The sequence below is a fragment of the Vicugna pacos genome, chromosome 2 (genome assembly GCF_048564905.1).
Source record: "Vicugna pacos chromosome 2, VicPac4, whole genome shotgun sequence".
Lineage (NCBI taxonomy): Eukaryota > Metazoa > Chordata > Mammalia > Artiodactyla > Camelidae > Vicugna > Vicugna pacos.
This window is the reverse complement of record NC_132988.1, coordinates 13,673,228-13,695,224: the sequence shown is the minus strand read 5'-3', so window position 1 is coordinate 13,695,224 and position 21,997 is coordinate 13,673,228. Positions and strand designations below refer to the sequence as shown.

Here is a 21,997-nt window from a genome sequence, read left to right as displayed (position 1 = left end):
CACCCTTTATTTCCAGTCTCTAAGCTGGTTCCCTGTGCTGGTTCCCTCATCTCACTGTCATTCATATTTTTGTCTCTTTAACAGAGAAGTATTATTTTTTGAGTCTTCCTCTTGTCTCAGCGGCTGCTCCTTTCTGGTCTTTCTTCCCTCTGTCTACCCTTCATGTGTTGGCATTCCCCAGGAACTGCCCAAGTTCTTTTCTCCATGTCCCACTGCACGCTGTCCCCTCGGGGCCTGCTTCTTCATGTCTGCCTGATCCTTGCTCAGATGTCACCTTAACACCACCCTTTATAAAGCAGCATCTGACTCTCGACTCTCCTCTGAGCACTAGCCCCACATAACTGGCTGCCTCTCGGATGTCCTGCAGGCAGATCAGGTTAACATACCCGAAACTGAATTCATCATTCTTCTCCCCTGAAATCTGTGCTCCCACACCCACCCCGTCATGTCCTCTGTCTTGGAGAATGCCATCACCGTCCCCCTTTACATGGCTGACATTGACCCGGCATCTTCTATGTGCCAGGCTCTTTTCTAAGAACTTCTGTGTAACTCCTCACAAAATCCTTTGGGATAGATTTTATGATTATTCCCATTATAGAGATGCAGAAACTGAAGCACATGAAGCTCAAGATCACAAAACCATTAATTGGTGGAGATGGAATCCCAGAGTATGGAGTCTTAGTCGCCGTGCTCCGCTGCCAGCCTTTCTCAGTACCCCATGCCAGACATCTAGGACTACCCTTCACCTCGTCTCCTGCCCCTGCACATCTGGTTAGTCCTCTCCCGCCCACCTCCTAAACTCTCTTAAAAGCACATTTCTACTTCTCTGCACTTTCAGTGGAGTAAGTATTCTAATCCTGGTCTCTTTCATCTCTTGCCCCTACTGTTCTAATTGGTGTCCTCTTTCCATCTATTTCTGTATATTATTGCGAGGGTATTGTTCTTCCTAGTAGTAAACCGCATCATGACACTTGCCTGCCTTTGCCAGCCCCACCCTCCACGATCCGTCATCTGGTGTTGGGCAAACGCTCTATTATCCACTTCACTATTGAGCAAGCTCCACTCATTTTGAGGAACAGGACGGTTCAGACTTTTGAAGAATCTTGCCATAATGCAGAGAGCTGAAAGAGTCTTTGCTGCTTTTGGTCCTTAATTTCTATTTATTGTAATGAAAGAACAATAAAAAAAATTAAGAGTCTAGTCTGGCTCAGAGAGGGGTGGCATCTCTAATTTTGGCAGCCCCTCAGTGGAGTGCTCTCCCACGGCTGCCCCAGTTCTGTGCTCCAGGTAGTAAACTGCTTGCACTCCCTACAGTGTGTCATGTTCTCTCTCCTTCCTCTGAGCCTTCGCATATGCTCTTCCCTCTTCCTGTATACTCTTCCCTCACTGCCCCATTTGCGTGGCTCACACTACCATCTCCATTTTCAGGTCTCAACTTAGATTTCATTTCACCTGGAAAGCCTTCTCAGATCCCATTTACCTTCCAACCAACAGTTTGGGTTAAGTGCTTCTTCTTATATGCCACTATTGCATACCATTCTTCCCTACCATGCGACTCACTAAACCTTGTTTTAATTGTTCCGTTGTTTCATTTAGGCTGTAAGCCACATCTTATTTATTTCTGTGCTTCTGCCACCCAGCATAGATGTTCAATAGATATTGATTGCATGGAAGAATAAATGGGTATTTAAATGAGCAAATTGATTTTACCCAGTTCCGCCTGCTTCTTACCTTTGTGGAAAAACTCTTGTAGGTGATTTATCAGTTAGGGTTAGGTTCACACATAAGTAACTACCAAAATCAATGGCTTAAACCAATTAGGGGGTTATTTTTCTTCCACACAAAATAAGTCTGGGACTAGGCTCTCCAGGCTTAGTAAACTGGCTCCTTCTGTCTTTCTGCTCCACTCTCCTGGGGCGATCCTTGCCCCTACGTTCTCATCTTAAGATGACCGCCAGAAGTTTAACATCTGTGTGATCTCATTCTGGGACAGAAGGAAAGATGAAAAAAGCAAAAGCGAGCTTACTAGCATTCTGCTTCCTGCCCCCACACCTTTTAGGGGCTCTCCAGAAAGGCCTTCCAAGGATTTCTCCGTATGCTCAATGATGGAACTGTATCACAGTATCACCTCTGGCTGCAAGGAAGGCTGGGAGATACTGTTTTTTGCCTTACTGCAAAATTGGGGTTCTTTTAATAAGGAGGGAGAGGACAGATACTGGGCGGTAACTGGAAGTCTCTACATAGCTTAGGATGATTTCCCTCTTATGTAACCATGGACAATTTTAGTAAGTAATTTGAAAATCAGTATGTCAGTGCTTAAAATATATGTGTGTATATATATATATATATATATATATATATATATATATATATATAATGTGGATTTGAAAGAAGTTTTACCTTTTTTGTTTCTTGCCACTTTACATAAAATTAGCAACCTTTTTGGATATTTTAAGAAAGTTAATTATAGGATTCTGAAAAAAATCTGAATAATTACTTTTATGAATCTTTATTATTTTTTCTAGATATTTGCACTTGTTGATTTAAGAGTATACCTTCTTAAAGTCTCATTGAGAGGTACCCCAGAATCTGCGAGTAGGAGTGTAAATTGCTAGAATATTTGGCAAAAGATTTGATAATAGACATTAAGAAATCTAAAATCTAATTCATAGAATTGGATTCTTTTTTTGGGGGGGGAGAATTTAATGGCTTGGCAAAATACTCATGATGAAATATTGAATGAAAAAAGCAGGAATCAAGATTTAATCCCAAGTCATAAAATTCTTCAAAAAAAAATCCAGTTTTAATAATTGTCCATCATTCCATTATAGGGATGTTCCACATATATTTAATCCTTCTCCTGTTGAACACTTAGCCTGTTCCAAATTTTCACTATTAGAAATATTCTTCAGTAAAAGACTTAGTACATTTTTACATAATTTTATTTAACATTTCTAGGTTTTCATGATAGATTTATAGAAGAATGAACAGAAGAGATTAAAAATGTAGATGACTTATTTATTATCTGTTGCCAAGTCTTTTGCCAGATGTCTATATACACACATGTATTATGCTTCTGACTTTGTAAATATATGAATTTATTGGAAAGTATAGAAAAAAGACTAGAAATAAAGATATTAAAGCTTTAAAAATAATTATCTCTGGTGGTGGTGCTTTGAGTGATTTCTACTGTCTTTATATTTTTGCTACATTTTTTGCAATGACTATGTATTGCTTTAATGATTTAAAATAGTTGAAAATAAAGACTCTGACTTTTATTTTGATGATCAACTATTGCTTTGCAATTTAGAGTGTTGGCATCAAGTGTGAAATTTTAATGTTGATGTTTTAATCAAAGAAGAGTAAGCACATTGCAGATATATCCTATAGGATTTGTAATTTATATATTAGACGTGTTTTCCTGCATTTGTTTTGAGCTGTTTCTCCATTTTTCCTAGTGATTTAGACCTTACCTAATGGAATCTAGTAAATTGAAATAAACAAAAGTTGCTGGGTCTTTTTTTTTTCCCCCCAGTAACATTTGTTGTAACTGTTAAAAACAAGAGCACCACAGAGCTTAAATTCTCACATTCAGTAGCTGGATTGTAGTATAACCTTTAGATAGTCCTGGGGTCATTTTTAGCATGTCATCATTTTGTAACAAACTGACCCTTAAGCAAGATAAGGTGTCCCAGTGACCTGTTTCACATTCATAGACTCCACAGCCAGGAGTAGATTAATTTCAGAGATGCATTCCAGAATGTTGGCTAAGGAGAGAGAGTATGAAAAACATGTTATATATAAACCAAAGTAGTGCCAGTTAAAAAACAACAACAAAAATAAACCTCTGAATCAAAAATATGTAGATTTGGAGAATAGGGCTGAGGATGCAAGGTTTGGGTTATAATTAGATGGTTAGATGTTAGACGGGAAAGGGCAGATTTGCAGAATTTTGAGTAGTTTTCCCCAGGCTATTGAGAATTTGCATACTTTTCTAATGTAAAATCTTATGTGGACTGCCGCAACATTCTGTCTCTCATTCTGTTCTCCCTCATTTGAGAAAATATTGATAGAAAGTTACCAAGACCCAAATCATAGTTTTAAGTAAATTGTATTTTGTTAAATATAATGCCATTTATGTACTGTCTCTGTCTACTTGAAAAGTGGTATTTAGTCTAAAGTAAAGTTTGGCAAACAATGGCCAAATCTGGCCTGCTGCACTTTTTTTTATGATCCACCAGTTAAGAAGAGTTTATAGATTTTTAATGGTTGGAAAAAAAAAAGGAGAATATAATGTATAGAGAGCGTATATGGATCCTTCAAAGCCGAAAATAATTACTATCTGGCCCTTTACAGAAAAAGTTTGCCCACCCTTGGTCTAAAGCAGTGGTTTTCAACCAGAGGCAGTTTTGTCCCCAAGGGACATTTGGCAGTCTTTCAAAGACACTTTTGATGGTCACAACCAAAGGGTTGGGGGTGCTACTGGCAATCAGTAGGTAGAGGCTGGAGATGCTGCTAAACACCTTAAAATGTGCAGAATGGCTTCTCAAGGCAAAGAATTAACCTATTGAAGACGTGGACAATGAGACTTTCCTTGCTCAAATTTTAGTTAGGCTCCTCTGAGCCGCCTCTTGACTAGGCCTCAGGCTTGGCCCCCATCCTGTCTTTGTCCTGCCTATCCCAGTTTTAGCAAGAATTATGCTAGGTCAGTTTAGTGAAAACCTCCCCATTCTTAATATCTGATCACCCTTGATGTCTGATCAAATGCCTTATCCCCACCCTTGATGTCTGATCACCCTGGTGTGTGTTCAGCAAGAATCCTGTTAGATCAGTTTAGTACGAATCCCCCTACCCTTGATGTCATGTCATAGTCAAATTTTCCATCTAATGAACCCCTCACTTTGCTCGTTAGTATAAATTCCCAGCTGTCTTTCGCTATGTTTGGAATTGAGCTTGATCTCTCACCCCTATTGCAGTCGTCTTCTCACCCATTGCAGTAATCCTGAATACTAAAATCTTCCTTACCAGTTACACAAGTTGTCAGAATATTTTTTCTTTAGCAGTATCAATAGTGTAGAGGTTGAGAAACCCCGAGCTAGTATTTGGTATGTGTATGAATGCAGGGACCACCCCTGCCAATGACTCTACAGCAGCCCCTTTCCTGTTTTATAGGGAAGAGGAACCAGCCTGCACAAACATGCTTTAGGGATCTGTTGCCTTCAGGACTTGAAAGAGGCCAGTTGTAGACATATTTTGCCTCAATGACATCTCCAGGGTAAAATAAGGCAATCAGGATGGGTTTGGCCCTGGCTCCTTTCCCTGGGTATCCTTAAGAATGAAATAAGATTTACTCTCTCCAGGGGGATTTCATTATCAACCTTTCTTCCTCCCCAATATTTTTTTTATTGAATTATAATTGACATACAGTATTAGTCTCGGGTGTACAACATAGTGATTCAATATTTTTATACGTTACAGAATGATCACTGAGATAAGTCTAGTTACCATCTGTCACATACAGAGTTATTACAGTATTATTGACTATATTCCCTATGCTGTACTTTACATTTCTATGACTCCCCAATATTCTTCTGTCTGTTGGAATCTTCATTAAAAGATGAGACCTTGCAATCTTCAAAGTAAAATACTAAAAAGCAAATGTATGAACTTGTTAAAACAAGTTTAGACAGTTGTTAATCAGTGAATAGAAGTGATTACTGTGTCTTTCCTGGTTCTCATTTAGAGGTGTGGTTGAAGAGAGCAAGAGTACACATGAGGTCTGAAAATGTGTTTCTGTATTCTACTGTAAAGTTTAAGGAGATTGGATATCTTCATTGGTGAGTGAGAGGCAAGAAAAGGCTAAAAACAAAGAAAAAAGTTCAAAGCTATAACTTGACCTCACCTTTCTTGTGTACCTGAGTCCCAGCTCCCCTTTTCTTTTGCCTGCTTGCTTCCTGAGAACTGGGACCCTGGTACCTATTCTGTCCATGTGGCTTTCCTGTTAACAGAAGCATCCTTCTCTGGGCAGGAACCTCTGGAGCCTGTGTCTTACCTACTGGTCTGAACTCTCTCTTTTTGACATGAAGCCAGACCTGCCCAGTATAAGTCCAGCCTTCTCACTCCAGCTAATGGTTCAGATTCTCCTGTGCCTCTCATTTTCTTTGCCATCCTAATTTTCTGTGACCATGTTATTCCTGATTGGTTCTGATAGAAGACTTCAGAAAGTAAGCCTAGTTACAAAGTGGCCACAGAGTCTTTATGTGTGCCAGTTAGAACTTATCTCTACATTTCTCTCCATTCTCCACCTGGGTTTTAATATTTTCCCTTTTTCTTCTGGAAATCTTTCATTTTGATGATTGGAAGTCACAAAGCAGACCCTGCTACTATTTATATGTCTTTGTTGTCAGATGGAATCTTTGCATAGAGACTTTATGGCCACTGTCAGGTCATTGTTAGAGACTTGTAATTGCCAATATAGAAGTTGTCCAGAGGACATGGGGAAAATTTTAAATTTGTAGGAGAGCATATAGATATTTCTAATGAGCAGCATAGTGGACTTTGGGGCTGCTCTTTATTTTTCTAGGTCCCAAAAGGACCCTTTTAATGTACTAGCAACTCAATAAAAGAAAGCAATCATTAGTTAAGTAACTACGTAGAACCTACTAATTTACTATTCATTGTTAATAAACATAGAAAAAATTTTTTTTTCTTGGATTGGACTAGGAGCAGTCATTGTCTTCAAATAAAATTCTTCCATTAAAAAAAAATTAATGAAGGATTGGAGGAGGGGCAAGATAAGGGTAGAAGATAAGAAGTCCAAACTGTTAGATATATAATAAGCTACAAGAATATATTATACAGCACAAGGATTATAGCCAATATTTTATAATAACTATAAATGGAGTAGAACCTTTAAAATTGTGAATCACTATATTGTACACCTATAACTTATATAATATTGTATGTCAACTATACTTCAATAAAAAATAAGGCTGCTATTATATCCCAAGAAATACTATATAATCTAGGCAGAAGAATACTGATTTTGGACACAGTGCACCTGGGGCAGAATCCTGGCTCTGCCCCCATCACCTCTCTCTGCCTCAGTTTCTTCAGCTATGAAACAGGGAAAATAATGTATACCTACCTCATAGGGTTGTTGTAAGGCCTGTCTCAGTTTGTGTGTGAAGTACTTAAAATAGTGCAGGCCACACTTATAACTGCTATCTAAGCCATAGCTATTGATAGTAGTATTTATTTTAGTCTTGTTGTTAATGACCTAATCTAGAGAAATATATTTTTTGGAAATTCAAGGAAATATGTTCAGACATTTCCAGAAAGAAAAGTCTAAGCACAATTCTTTGGAATACCTTAAATCAGAGAAAGATAAATGTAATAGCTGGCAGTGCTAAATTATATGTTTCTCAAATAGGTTTCTCACCACAGACACACCAGTATATCCCTTTATGTTTATGAAGGTGTTTTTAGCTGACGAAAGTTGCCAAGGCACTGAAAAGTGCCGCTGCCGCCTGGGTTCCTATCCGGGGTGTTGGTTAAAATGGCATTGGGTTGAATAAGGTTTATGTGGAAATACTGATTTGCTGAGGAGCACAGGAATGAAGCTCACTATGGGGTTTAGTTTTGGAGAGGATATCAAAATGCATTGAATTTGACTTTTGGTGACACTAGCAGTCATAAAGGTAATATAAACACCCTCATTTATGTCAGAATAATTTGGCCATTTAGGGAGGAGGCAGTTTTCTTTCATTTTGTTCAATAGACATGAGTTCAGAAGATTTTTAGGATGTACCGAAACACTTCCGAATGAAATGTGCTTTCCCAAAACATCAAAGGAAATTCCTCAGGCTTTATCTTCATATTTTATGACACTCACCTAAACTTTTTTAATGTGCGTGTTTATAATCAGGTGCACCTGTGTCAACATGTGTGTACATATGTATAAAAGAATGTAATTATGGTGTAAAAAACACATTTAGGAAAGAGATTATGGACTTCTTTTTCCAAACAGAAATATAGCTCATTTCTCTGAAGATGGTTCTCTTTAAGCACACCAGAAAATCTGAGTAGCATTCTGCCAGTTGCTTTTTTATAAAGGGATGAAACAGATGCTCTATTGATCCCTGATATGGTTATTTATGTGGCTGGTTTTCTACATGAAGGGAGAAAAGTTTGATTAATTACCATTAACTGTGACATATCCCGTGGGTAATGAATTTTCTGTGTGTGTGTTTTTTTCTCCCCTTTTTGGATAAATTTGTGGCTAAGTTCTGCTAAAGCAGTTTGCCAGAACACTTGGCAGAAAATAAATGCAGCTTCTGTGAAAGCATAGGATGGCAGTGTTGTCAAGTATTTAGGTGGTGCCTGAGCGATGTGGTGTCCTGCCACTGTCTGTCTGCAGGATCTGAATCTGGAGGTCCTTTTCTTGGGAGTTTGTGTCAGGCCCTGGTGGTGTCTGTGCATCCTCCAGCTGGCTACTTAGGCTTGGAGCTGCAACCTGTTGCCATGATCACCGGTGTGAATTTGAAGCCCATCCAAGACTAAACCGGTAGCTGATTTCGCTAACTACCACTCTTGACTCTTGTCACTCAGGGTATCGTTGCTGCTGTTAATTAAATTAGTGCTTCCTCATTTGGGGTAACAATGTAATCTGATGTGCTTCTGCACATTTTTTCTCATTTGATTTCTTTAATACTGTACTGTAGCCAGGCAGGTTTCAATTATGATAAAGTAAGTTCTAGTGACTTGCTCAAGGCCACTAAATAGTATGTGAAACTCAGACCCAGACCTTCTGAGCCCAAGCTGTTGCTCATCCTTCTGTGCCAAATGCTTTTTTATATGTTGTTGGATTTGATTTCCTAATATTTTGTGGAGGATTTTTGTATCTATATTCATAGCAGGTGTTGGCCTATAGTTTTCATTTCTTATAATGTCTTTGGTTTTATTATTAGGGTGATGCTTGTCACATAGAACAGGTTAGAAAGTGTTCTCTTTCCTTCTATCTTCTGGAAGAGATTGTAGAGAATTGGTATAATTTCCTCCTTAAATGTTTGGTAGAATCCACTGGCAAACCCAGTCTGGGCCTGGTGTTTCTGTTTTGGAAGGTAGTTATTGGTTCAGTTTCTTTAATTAATATAGGCTATTAGATGATCTCTTTTTCCTTGTATGAGTGTCGGTATAGTCTGTGTTTCAAGATATTGGTCCATTTTATGTAGGTTATCAAATTTGTGGACCTAGAGTTGTCCATAATATTCCTTTAATACCCTTGTAATGTCCATGGGATCAGTGGTGATGGCCCCTTTTTTCATTTCTAATGCTAATGATTTGTGTCTTCTTTTTTCTTAACGTGGCTAAGAGTTCCTCAGTTTTAGAGATGTTTTCAAAGACAGCTTTTGGTTTCATTGATTTTTTTCTCTATTGATTTTCTTTTTCAATTTCATTGATTTTTACTCCAATTTTTATGATTTTCCCTTCTGCTTACTTCGGATTTAATTTGCTCCTCTTTTTCTAGTTTCCTAAGGTGGAAGCTTATATTATTGATTTGAGATCTTTCTTCTTTTCTAATATATGCATTCAGTGCTATTAATTTTTCTCCAAGCACTGCTTTCTCTGCATTTCACAAATTTTGGTAAGTTGCAGTTTTAGTTTCATTTAAAGAATTTTTAGATTTCCTGTGAGATTTCTTCTTTGACTCGTGTTATTTAGAAATGTTTAATCTCATCATATTATTTTTTTGTTCATGAATACTAGTGTACATTTTCCAAGATACAACTAGAGACAATTGTGCCCACTGATAAAAATTATACACATTGAGCTTCTAATGGTGAAGGAGGGTGGAAAGGGAGGAAGGAAGGAAGCACTGACAACTGAGTTACTCTTTTATTATTTGCTTAACTTTGCTTATCTTCAAAATGGATTTGAAGCTGACAATAAAACATAACGTAATTTTATATAGATAGGAAATTATAAATATATGCATTATTAAAAGGAGAAAATATATGATAAAATGGAGGAAACGGTTGTACCAGAGACCAATTCTCTCCAGTATTGGTGATTTTCCCTTGTCTGCTAATGGAACTAGACATAGATAACTTGAGATTAAGGTTTCTGATAAGTGCCATAATTTCAAATTATTGATTGAAAACTGAGCTGGTAATTTTGTAATGAAAGTTAAAGAATTTATATTAAATATTATTACCCAAATGGTGGGTCATCTCACCACTGCACCGAGGGGGACTGCAGTTTTACTTGTAGACAGGTTGCTTATTTTCCATACATATTGTAACATGACACTCGTTTTTATTTTCCTGTTATTTACAATCCTAATAAAAGATTGTCCTAATAAAAGATTGAGTGGTTAATAGAAATATAGGGAAAAAAGAAAGATAAAATTGTGAAAGTGAAGATAAGGGTATACAGTAAGTTAAAGGCTGCAGAAATGCATTAACAAGGTGTGCCTCTGTTATTGAATGTGGACCATAAATTTCTGTCTGAGCTTCATACAAACAGCTGGCTCAAGTTAAAGGGAGCCACAAGTTGAAACTTCACATTGATTTAAGAGCAGGTATCCTGAGGGAGGCTGCTCCTCCATGAAGCTGGAGTTGGGGTCTGGGTTCATAGTGTTTGCAGACTTCAGCTGCAGGAGTTTTAAGACCTTTACCTCAGTCTCCTGTCATTAGTGTGACTTAGTTTTGTTTACTTTGTCTGTCTTCTCTCTTTTTCTCCCAGCTCAAATACTTGAGAAGGTCTAAAAACCCCCTCTGGAGATTTGGGAGAAGGTGATGTGAGTGGTTTCCCTAAACACCTTGGTGCAATCATTTCAATTTATACAATGTCTTTAAGGTTTAAAGACATACTGTTTATCCAGGAACCTTTTTAGGATTTTAGGCCTGTGAGGACTTACTCCTATGGGTTCTTGTGAAGAGGGCACTGGGTGACAGGGAAGACAGCATTCTTCCAATAGCATCCTTACGACAGCGACAGTAATGATTTTCATACAGCTGATACTTGTGATGCTGCTCAGTTTGAGCCAAGTACATACCATCAGAGTACGGTTTAGTAGAAGTGATTCTTTCAGGAGATAAAGCAGTGAAGTTAAAATATGAAGCTCTGAAGCTTTGAGTTGATCTAGAGATATAATTTAAGCTACAGTAGAAGTTTTTTTTTTCTTTTTAAAATTGATTTAAAGTGCTGAAAAAAAAATCAACTAAGAATTCTATATTTGGCAAAACTGTCCTTTAAAAATTAGGGGGGAGAAATGAATACATTCATAGATAAACAAAAGCTAGGGGGATTCATTGCTAGTAGACCTGCCCTGCAAAAAATGCTAAAGAGAGTCCTTTGGGCTGGAACAGTAGGGATACTAGACAGTAACTCAAAGCCATATGAAGAGGTAAAGAGCACTAATAAAGGTAACCATAGATAAATATAAAATCAATGTCATTGTAATTTTGGTTTGTAACTCCTCTAAGACAAATGTCTGAAACAATAATTATATATCTGTTAATCGGCACACCATATATACAATACAATGTGCGACAGTAACAACCTAAAGCTGGGCTACCGAGCTGGATAGGAATAGATTTAATACATGCTATTGAAGCTAAGTTGGTATCAATTCATACTAGTTTGTTATAAACTTAGAATATTAACTGTAATCCCCAAAGTAACCACTAAAAAAAAAATCAGTATAATATACCACATTAACAGAACAAATGGTAAAAAAATTCACATGATCATCTCAATAGATGCAGAAAGAACATTTAAGAAAATTTAACACTCTTTCATAGCAAAAAGACCCAGAAGACTAGGAATAGAAGAGAGCTTCCTTAACATGACACGTTCTGCCAACAGCAAAAAAAAAGGCAAAGTGGCCTTTGGAAGGGTAACCAGTAATTAGTTACAGGATAGCAAATTCTTCATGTCACCTCCTCTGAATGTTATTTCCTAAAACTAATCTTTTAGTAAGAACCAAGCTGGAGAAATTCTAGGTTATTCTCTTTTTCTGAGCATCTAGAGTTCAGCTGTTTAAAAATTTTTTTTTGAGGTGATGGATTTATTAATTATCTAGATTGTGGTAATCATTTCACAATGTGTATGTATATTAAATAGCACATTGCACACCAGTTAAAAAAATCACATTGTATAAGCTTAAAAAAAGAGACCTCAGTTTGAATCTGCATTTACTAGCTGGGAGACAGAACTTAATCCCTTTAAATAACAGGTTCCTCATTAATAAAACAAAGATAATAAAACTTGTATTTTACTGCAAGCATTAATAAAGAGGAAGGAAGTAAAGTCCTGGCACTGCATAGCTTTGTTCTGCCACTCCCTCAATGTGGGTCCTTGGAGAGATGAACCTCTTTTTTTTTTTTTTTTTTCATTAAGCAAATATTTATTCAATACCAGGCATTGAATTATTAGTGTAGTGAGCAAGACAGATTAAGTCACTTTTCTCATGGAGCCTGAGATTCTTTACAAAGAGATGCATAGTAAATACGATCATTTCAAATACAGATTAATGCTACCTTTTTTGTTTTGTTTTCCTTTTTCAGTTTTATTAGGTAGAATTGTTACAGTTTGCACATATACATTATATTGCATGTAAATACATATATACAATACACTAGACTTTTTTTTAGTTTAAATATATGTGCTAATCATTGTTTCTAAGAACAGATTAGAGCTTTAGCTTTTAAAACTTAGATAATTATCAAAGGAATATAGCCAACCACAAAATCAGAATCAACAGAATGTGGTAATCCAATCATAAAGGACAGTCAGATGTGCTTACACATATTCAAGAAATCAACTAAGTTATAAATAATAAATAGTTCATTTGTGTCCTTAATATTATTATTATTTTTAGATTCCACATTTAAGTGATACCATATGGCATTTTTCTTTCTTTTTCTGGCCAACTTCACTTAATGGCGATCTTCAGGTCCATCCATGTTGCTGCAAATGGCCTTGTTTTATTCTTTTTTTATGGCTGATTAGTGTTCCATTGTATATATGTACCACATCTTCTTTATCCGGTCATCTGTTGATGGACATTTGGGTTGTTTCCATGTCTTGGCTATTGTAAATAGTGCTGCTGTGAACATTGGGTTGGAGGTGTCTTTTTGAATTTTATTTTTCTCCAGATATATGTTTTCTTCTAGGAGTTTTATAGTATCTGGTCTTACATTTAGGTCTTTAATCCATTTTGAGTTTATTTTTGTACATGGTGTTAGAGAATGTTCTAAATTTAGTCTTTTACAGGTATATCTGTTCCCAGGAGTGGGATTGCTGGATCACATGGTAAGTCTGTTTTCAGTTTTTTAAGGAACCTCCATGCTGTCCTCCATAGTGGCTGCACCAATCTACATTCTCACCAACAGTGTGGGAAGGTTCCCTTTTCTCCACACTCTCTCCAGCATCTATCATTTGTAGACTTTTTCAATGATGGTCATTCTGGCTGGTGTGAGGTGATATCTCATTGTAGTTTTGATCTGCATTTCTCTGACAATTAGCAATGCTGAGCATTTTTTTTCATGTGCCTATTGGCCATTTGTATGTTGTCATTGGAGAATTGCTTGTTTAGGTCTTTTGCCCATTTTTGGATTGGGTTGCTTGTTTCTTTGATATTAAGGTATGTGAGCTGTTTGTATATTTTGGAAATTAGTCCCTTGTCAGTTGCATCATTTGCAAATATTTCTCCCATTCTGTAGGTTGTCTTTTCATTTTGTTGATGGTATCCTTAGCTGTGCAAAAGCTTTTAAGTTTAATTAGATCCCATTTGTTTATTTTTGCTTTTATTTCCATTACTCCAGAAGCTGGCTCAAAAAATGTATTGCTGTGATGTATGTCTGTGACTGTTCTGCCTATGTTTTCCTCTAGGAGTTTCATAGTATCTGGTCTTACATTTAGGTCTTTAATCCATTTTGAGTTCATTTTTGTACATGGTGTTAGAGAATGTTCTAATTTTAGTCTTTTACAGGTATAGCTGTTCAAAATTATTGATAAGAATATATCCAGTGTATCATCTGAGTGGGTGGCAGGTTGCTCCCCCTTTCTCAAAATTTATAAGAAGTCTGGGCACCACACCCGAACAGCTGGGAATAGATGGCCACCGCATCTTTGCGTGAAAGAGGTCAGTGGTAGACTACTGATTATGGTAGAGATAGAGGTAGTTAGTGATTATGGCTGCCCTGGATGTTTCTTTCTCATCACTGTTGGTAATAACAGTCCTTTCCATTTGGAGACTTCTTTCCCTTTTCGCCTCATTTTGATAAGGACAGCAATCATGTTGATCTATAACCTCTCCATTCCCTGCTTCCTATTCCTAGCCACAAACGTAAGCATGTGACTGAGGCCTAATTAGAGATTCCCATCTCCTAGGCAACCCCATCTTCCAGGCTCTAGTGATGATGTGATCAGATGAATGTGACTCGTCCCCAGGACTTTTGCGATACAGCAAATGGGCAAGACATTCGTGTCTTTGAGATGTAAGTGCAGGACAAGCGGTAGCCTGGAGTTTATTTCCTGGATCACATGGAAGGCATGCATGAAGCAGAGAGAGGGAGGCCATTAGGCAAAGAGACGCAGAGATACGCAGAGACTCGGTAAGGTGAGTGGTGGGCGAGAGCAAACAAGTTTCCTGACATTGAGTCCTGATCCAGTTTTCTTCTGTTCTAAGTGCTATCTAGCTAGATGAGCTAATATGCCTTCTGTTTTGCCCAAGCAGATTTGAGTTGGCTTTCTGTCACCTGTAAATTCAGACATCTGGATTAACACACTGGGGAAATATCTGAGGCTAGAGGCATGCTTTAAAAAAAATGTTCACTTTAATAATTTGCTTAGTGACCCGCTGAGGCCCCAGTGTCCCATGCTGAAGGACACATTCATGTTATGTCTAACCCAGCTTTTCCAAAGCTTTTATTACTAATTGCTAATCATGACCATAGAGGGAAAAATACCTCACCCCAGAAATGGCTACTGGCCAATTTTAAAACACTGTAGCTTGTTCCTGATAAATGTTTTAGAATAAGTGATTTGCAAAGAATTTTTCTAAAAGATCTTACTCCAATTAAATGCGGGAAGATACATACTTAAAAATATTTGGGAGAAGCACTGAATTGAATGGAATAGCCTTCGAATAGTGGATCTTGAATTGCTTTTGGTGACGCGAATTTGACGTCAGAAGTTGTCTCTCATCTGTTCAGTGTGTAAAAACATAACCATATTATCAGTGTGGCCACACTTACCTTCTGGTTCTCTGTAGTTGCCATTCATACACCCTGGGGACATTCTGATTGTTTTGCCTCCAAAGCAAACCTGAGTGGGATTCTAATAAGTAAGGCTAGAGGATGGGAACTAAGTTGACTGGAAATCTGAGGACAAAGGAGATGAGCCTAGGATCTGCCCAGAAGTAGTCCATGTTGTGGAGGAAGTCTGGCATCGTCACAATAAAATAGGCCGTTGGAACATAGAGTGTCCTGATACACTTGGGGAGAAGCACTGAACTGAACAGAGCCTGGAAGGAATAAGTATACCGAAAGGATCTAGCATTTTTCTATCTGTGGGATTGCAATAGAGTTATAACTTTTACTTATTTCCTCAAAGACAAATAAGGGACAAATACAGAGAAACCAAACGAGCGCAGTCCAATTTCAGAACAAGGATATGAAGTTAATGTAGTAAAACAAATGTTTCAGCATAGCAGCCATTTAAAGTCTCTCACTGTATTGGAAATGTGGGCTGACAGCATCCTTGGAATGACTGCAGGAGGCAGGAAACAACGCATCTCCGGCACTGCCTGCAGCGCACCCGCTGGAGCGTGTTCAGTTGTCCTCGTGTGCTGTGACTGACGACAAAATTGTGTGTCGTTCAAGGCCATTAATAGTAAACTGAGTGTCCACAAACAAAACTCTTCTTCTGTACTTAATGGCTAGCTAGCACTGAATAATTTGGAGTTTCCAAAAATGTGAAACAGTTTGATAATTTTCCGAGCTCTTGACCATCTGCAAACCAGTTTCATTTACTGGGCACTGGATGTTGAGAGAAGCAGTAGTCAGACTTGAAGAAGCTTTGCTAATAAATAAGATTATGCTATACCCAAGGGACTGGTAGTCTGCCGAGGTTTGGCCACTGACTTTGATTTAAATGGGTTTTGCCATATGGCTTTCTCAGAAAGCTAAAGGTCAGATCTCAGGTTCCAGCACATTTGCATTAATATATCATGTTTCCTCAGTGAGGGTAGGCATAAGCTGTATTTTGGGGATAGAATTTGAATGGGGTCATGAGAAATGGGAGAAAGGGATTGATTTGGGTGGTGACTGTGTAGAGAGGGGTGATTTTTTGGACAGGATACTTAATAAATATTCACTGTGATTGTGAGGCTCTACTGAGTTTTCTGTGACCTTTGCTAGGGAAGTATTTCCACTAAATTAAAGACAACCCTTAAGAGAGTGCTGAATTTCAGAATGTAAAATATGAAACCAGTTCTGTAATATGGGAAGAGATTTAGAACTGTGGTAATTATTTCTTATTTACAAACCAACTCTGTCACCTGGGACAGAGGACAAATCCTCCTACTTTTATAAAAGAGAAATCAAATAGGACATTCCCTGGCAAAAACAAAACTTTCATAATCTTCAACAGGGAGTATTTGTTTCTAGCTGAGATTTCCCACCCAAAGTACCGCTGCTCAGCTCAGTGTCCTGTACCACTCTCTGTTTATGCTGTGATAGCTGTATCTAATTTTTAAAAGGAATACAGTAAGGAGTGAGATAGACACTAGAAAATAAGAAAAAAGGTTTTCAAAAGTTTAAATATGTCTAGTATTATTTTGAACCCCAATTCTCCACTTACTAACTTCTTCCTTCTAGTCAGTATATGCATTTTTTAGTATTTGAAAATTATCTAACATGTTTTTACTTTCATATCATTATACATTGTTAAATGGTGTGGCAGATGATCTTAGATCCATGTCATATTTTGTAGGAAATGTTTTCTTGGACTATTGAATGCACAAGGGTCATCTGTGATCTTTTTATTATTCATTTTTGAAGCTGTAAGGGCCTGTAGAAGAGCCCCGCTGGCTCTCTCTGCCCCTCCCCCACCCCCATGAATGTAAACACTTTGAGAACCACAGTTTTGACTCTGGAAGATAGAGATATTCAGAGGGAGAGAGGTGATCAGGAGCCGAAAAGGACAGCATGGGCTAATGCTTACCAAAGAGACTGTGTTATATATTATTTAAACAGTGAAGGTAAATGTTGCTCCTGGAAGCAGAAGTGGTATTGAAATTAGAGCCTCTTTCCTGAGGCATTTCGAGTCTGAAAGGTTCAGGAGGAGAAGACAGAGAATATAGAATGAAAACTGAAGAGGCCCTTTCAAGGTGAAGACAAGGAGGTACTGTGGGAAGGCTGAGCATCCAGGAAGGCCTTACCCAGCAGGTTTATGAAGAGATTTGGACAAGACTCAGACAGGGAACAAGGAAGAGAGTGGAAGTTCTGTAACAGGATTGCATAATTTTATGTGGCTCTGTGCTTTTGAGTAACTCAGTTTTTATTTAAGCTCAGAATATCTCAGAAAAGTGCAACATTTACAATGAACAGTATCCTCTTGGGAATTAAGATCTAGGAAAGAGCAAGGCAGGCACAGAAATTTAGGGGAGAAAGACCCTGGGGACCTGCCTTCATGCACAGGATGGTAACAGTGAGTGTGCTGAGGTCCGATCACTGGCCAGCATTGTCTCCTTGGGTTGTTGGCTCAGGAGTTCTTAGCCTTTTGTCTTGGGGTGGGATCTGGCCTGTCCAAAGGTTCCTCATCAGAATATAGGAGCTGTGAGTAAGTGAATGGCTGTGTGTGGCCCCAGCTGGAGCTGTGGGTGAAAGGATGAGGGGTGAGGTAGAATGGGCTGTCTTCTCCTCGCCCTCTAGGTGAGCAACATCACACTACTGATCCACAGTCATTGGCTGAACTAAGACATCAGCTGTGTACTTGCGTAGATAGGCTCTCAGCATCAAGGTTTGACTTTATCGCTCTTGCAAAGCTTAGAACTTGGGGAGAAACAAAAATTGGTAATTTGAAATTGGAACCCACTTTGAGCCTTGAAATTGGGTAACGCCAGTCCCTCAGGATTGTCTGGACCCTGGCGGGGACAGCCGAACGAACAGGCAGCTCAGAGGTTGGAGCTGCCCACTTCCCTCCCTGCCAGCTCTCATATACTCTCCCCTTTCCCAGCCAGCCTTCCCTAAAAACTACCTACTGTAACTTGGAAGGAACATTTGTTCCAAAACTGCCCCAAGGTAAACCCAAGAAACCCTTAAATAACAGTTTTTCCTCCTTTTGGATTTGGATGAAATTCCTCCCTGCAGGCAGTATTAGGCATTCTTTGGGAAGGGTACAAATAGCCCCTAGCTTGGGGTTCCCCTTGTGCATGTGAATATTTAATGAATATTACGTGAGGACAGTAAATGAGATGGGAAGCAAATTCTTGCAGCCATTGGTACCACTGAAAGCATTTATTAAGCTCTCTACCTTCATGGGGCACTGAGCCAGGGGTAGCACAAAATACAACAGCAGACCTGGCTTCTGCCTTTGGAGACTGAGAGCACCATTTGTGAGCTTATTCTTGTGTGAAATCTACCTCTGTTGTCATTCTCAGCTGACAAACAAGTCAATAGTGGTTGTGGTGAGGAATTAATAACGGTGGCCAATAGAAGGCCAGCATTGAGGTCGACTGCACCCCAGGGCTCCTCCTTTGTTCATTTCATGTTTCTTTCCCATTGAGCTGCTGCAAGTGCTTTTTACAGTTAGTTACTCCTTATGTAGATATAAATACATTTAAAGAGATTTTTTTTTTCCATCCCCACTTTACCTCTCTGTCTTAATGTATTTGTGATCTGGCTTGGAAACCTCAGTTTGGTTAAGGATTGATTTATCTTTCATTTTTAGGGAAGATACCTTTTGGGAGGCCCAAGTATTTTTCTTACAGCTGAAGGTATTAAAGCATGGATGGTCCTGGGCAAGGCTGGGAACTGAAAGAAAAGCTTTCCTTTTCTGTGCCCTGCACATCTCCATTTTCTTAGCTCCCTTGGTCCACATGTGGTGCATTCCCCACCCCTGAGGCCGACAGCATTTTTAAAGACTTTTTATTTTGAAATAATTTTAGATTTACAGAAAAATCACAAAAATAATGTGGCATGTTCCCATATACTCTTCCCCCAGCTTCCCCCAATGTTAACCGCTTAACTTAATGGGTCAGGCATTTGATGCACGATTTCTACTCAGCACCCTTTTAATACCGCTCCTGTGCTGGGGACTTTGCTGTCCTCAGGATCCAGCCATGGCACCATCCTTTTCTCTTACCTTCAAGGAGCTGGAAACCTATTAGTGGGTTTGAGTGACTTAAAGTTTTATCTTCTCAGAAGAATTTTTACATTCTAAGACATTTTTTGGGTAACATCAGTAGTGAGTCCAAGTGTAACGGTTTGTAGTGATCAGTTTTCAGTGGTAGTAGAATTTGGGTGAAAGAGGTTTTTTGAATTGAGGGCCTCTTGAAACCGCTGTTTGTTCATTTATTGAATTTTCTCTTCACTAGCACTTATTGACTGACTGTTCCATATGTGCTAAATACTGTACTTATCTCTGGAGTAACTTGAACTTCAACTTGTAACTCTTACCTTTAAGGAATTTATGATCTGGTGGAAAATATACAGTTGCAAAACAGTATGAAAATGTTATGGTAGAGATATAAACAGGGTGCCTGGAAACACAAGGATAGAGACCCCAAAACTGATCTGACAAATCCTCACTAGGCTGCCCTCACTAGAAGGAGCACTGTCTGGAGACCATGAAATACATACGTGCTGTTCAGTTCAAAATTATAATTAAGATGGTCTAGGTAAATCCAGGGAACTGTCAGTACTTTGTTATTTTACAAATGGATATTACATTGTCCCTCTGTGAAGTGGAGTTAATATATACTTATATTAAATACACCAATGTGCTGATTGTGATTGTCTTCCCAGCCCTTTTTCTGTACATGTTTGCCTCAAAAAAAACTAGAATGCAATCATTTATAGATGCTATCTTGCATCTTGCTTTTTATATTTAACTGTATGTGTGTAGATATGTGTGTGTGTATGTCAATAAGTACACTTTTCACACGTTTTTCGACATTTTACTGTGAAAAATTTTATCACGAAAAATTTCAAATGTAGCAAAGTTGAGGGAATTTGACAGTTAGGACCCAAACCTATCATCTATAGTCTACTGGTAACATTTTTCTATATTTGGTTTATCACATATATATCTCTTTATCATTCTACTTATTAATGTATCTTAATTATTTAATACATCTTGAAGTACATTGCCTATATTAGGAAATATCCTCTAAATAGTTCAGCATACTTATCATTAACTAGAGTCCAATATTTGTTTACAGATTTTTCTTTTGATAAGAACTGGGATTTCAAAATTGTAGAACAGATAAACAAGATTACACTGTATAGCACAGGGAAATATACACAAAATGTTATGATAAATCACAGAGAAAAAAATGTGACAATGAGTGTGTATATGTCCATGTATGACTGAAAAATTGTACTGAACACTGGAATTTGACACAACACTGTAAAATGATTATGAATCAATAAAAATGTAAAAAAAAAAAAGAATTTGTTTTCAATGAGATGCACACATCTTAAATGTATATTTGCTGAGTTTTGACAAGCACGTACACCTGTGTAAATCACACTCCATCATGACATAGACTGTACAACACCATTATCACCCTAGAAAGTTCCCTCATTACCCTTCCAGTTATTCCCCACCCGCTACCCTTCCAGGGGCAACCACTGTGCTAATTTTTTTCACCAGAGATTAGTTTTGCCCATTCTATGGTTTCATCTAAATGGAGTCAAATAATACACATTTGATCCTTAAACAACGTGGGGGTTAGGGGCACTGACCCCCTGCACAATCGAAAATCCAAGTATAACTTTTGACTTCCCCCAAACTTAGTTACTAATAGTCTACTGGTGACTACGAGCCTTACTGATGACACACAATTGATTAACACATGGTTTGCATGTGTATTATATACTGTATAAAGTAAGCTAGAGAAAAGAAAAATGTTACTAAGAAAATCATAAGGAAGAGAAAATATATTTACAATACATACATGTATCTATTGAAACAAATCCTTGTATAAATGGACCCATGCAGTTCAAACCTATATATACTTTCTTCAACGTGGTCCTTCTTTCACTCAGCATAGTGTTTCTGAGATTCATCCAGATTCCTGTATGTTTTAGTAGTTTCATTCCTTTTTATTGCTGCACAGTATTTCTTTGTATGAGTATATCATAGCTTCCCTATTCTTCTATTTATTCATGGACACCTGGAGCATTTCTATTTTTTTGGCTCCTGTGGGAAAACTGCAATGAACATTCTTCTACAAGTCTTTTTGTGGATATATGTGTGTGTGTATTCATATATATGTGTATATATATATATTTCCTGTTTCTTTTGGGTAAATGCCTAGGACTAGAATGGCTTGATCATAGGGTAGGTGTATGTTTCCCTTATAGGAAACTGACAAACCTGCTTCCAAAGTGGTTGTACTTTTTTACATTTCCTCCAGTAATATATTAAATTCCTGTTGCTCAACAGCCTTGAGTTTGTCAGTCTTTTTAATTTTGGTCATTCTGGTTGGTGTGTAGTGATACAATGATATTGAGTACTTTTCATGTGCTTATTGGCCAGTTGCATATCTTCTTTTGTCAAGTGTCTGTTTAAGTATTTGTCAATTTAAAAAATTGGATTGTTTGTCTTTTCTTATTGAGTTGGAGTTTTCTATATATCCAAGTACTAGTCCTTTGTCATCATGTTTTGTAGATTTTTATTCCCAGACAGTGATTTGCTTATTTATTTTCTTAACTGTGTCTTTGATGAGATGCTCTAAATTTCAACAGTCATATTTATT

At 37.9% G+C, this 21,997-nt stretch overlaps 1 protein-coding gene across 6 annotated transcripts in view; it reads left to right on the top strand.

Annotated features, from left to right (window-relative positions):
* Positions 1–21,997, top strand: part of FHIP1A (FHF complex subunit HOOK interacting protein 1A) — a 228,095-nt gene that overhangs the window by 61,656 nt on the left and 144,442 nt on the right. Inside the window, exons 3-4 of one of the 6 annotated variants that reach the window (XM_072975671.1) lie at positions 13,282–13,320; positions 14,000–14,152. The exons of 2 other annotated variants lie outside the window; for them this stretch is intronic. The gene's annotated coding sequence lies outside the window, so the exon portion shown is untranslated. Of the gene's footprint in view, positions 1–13,271; positions 13,321–13,999; positions 14,153–14,612; positions 14,630–21,997 lie in introns of those variants that run through there. 3 more of the 6 variants (XM_072975678.1, XM_072975688.1, XM_072975697.1) reach the window with 3 other exon arrangements.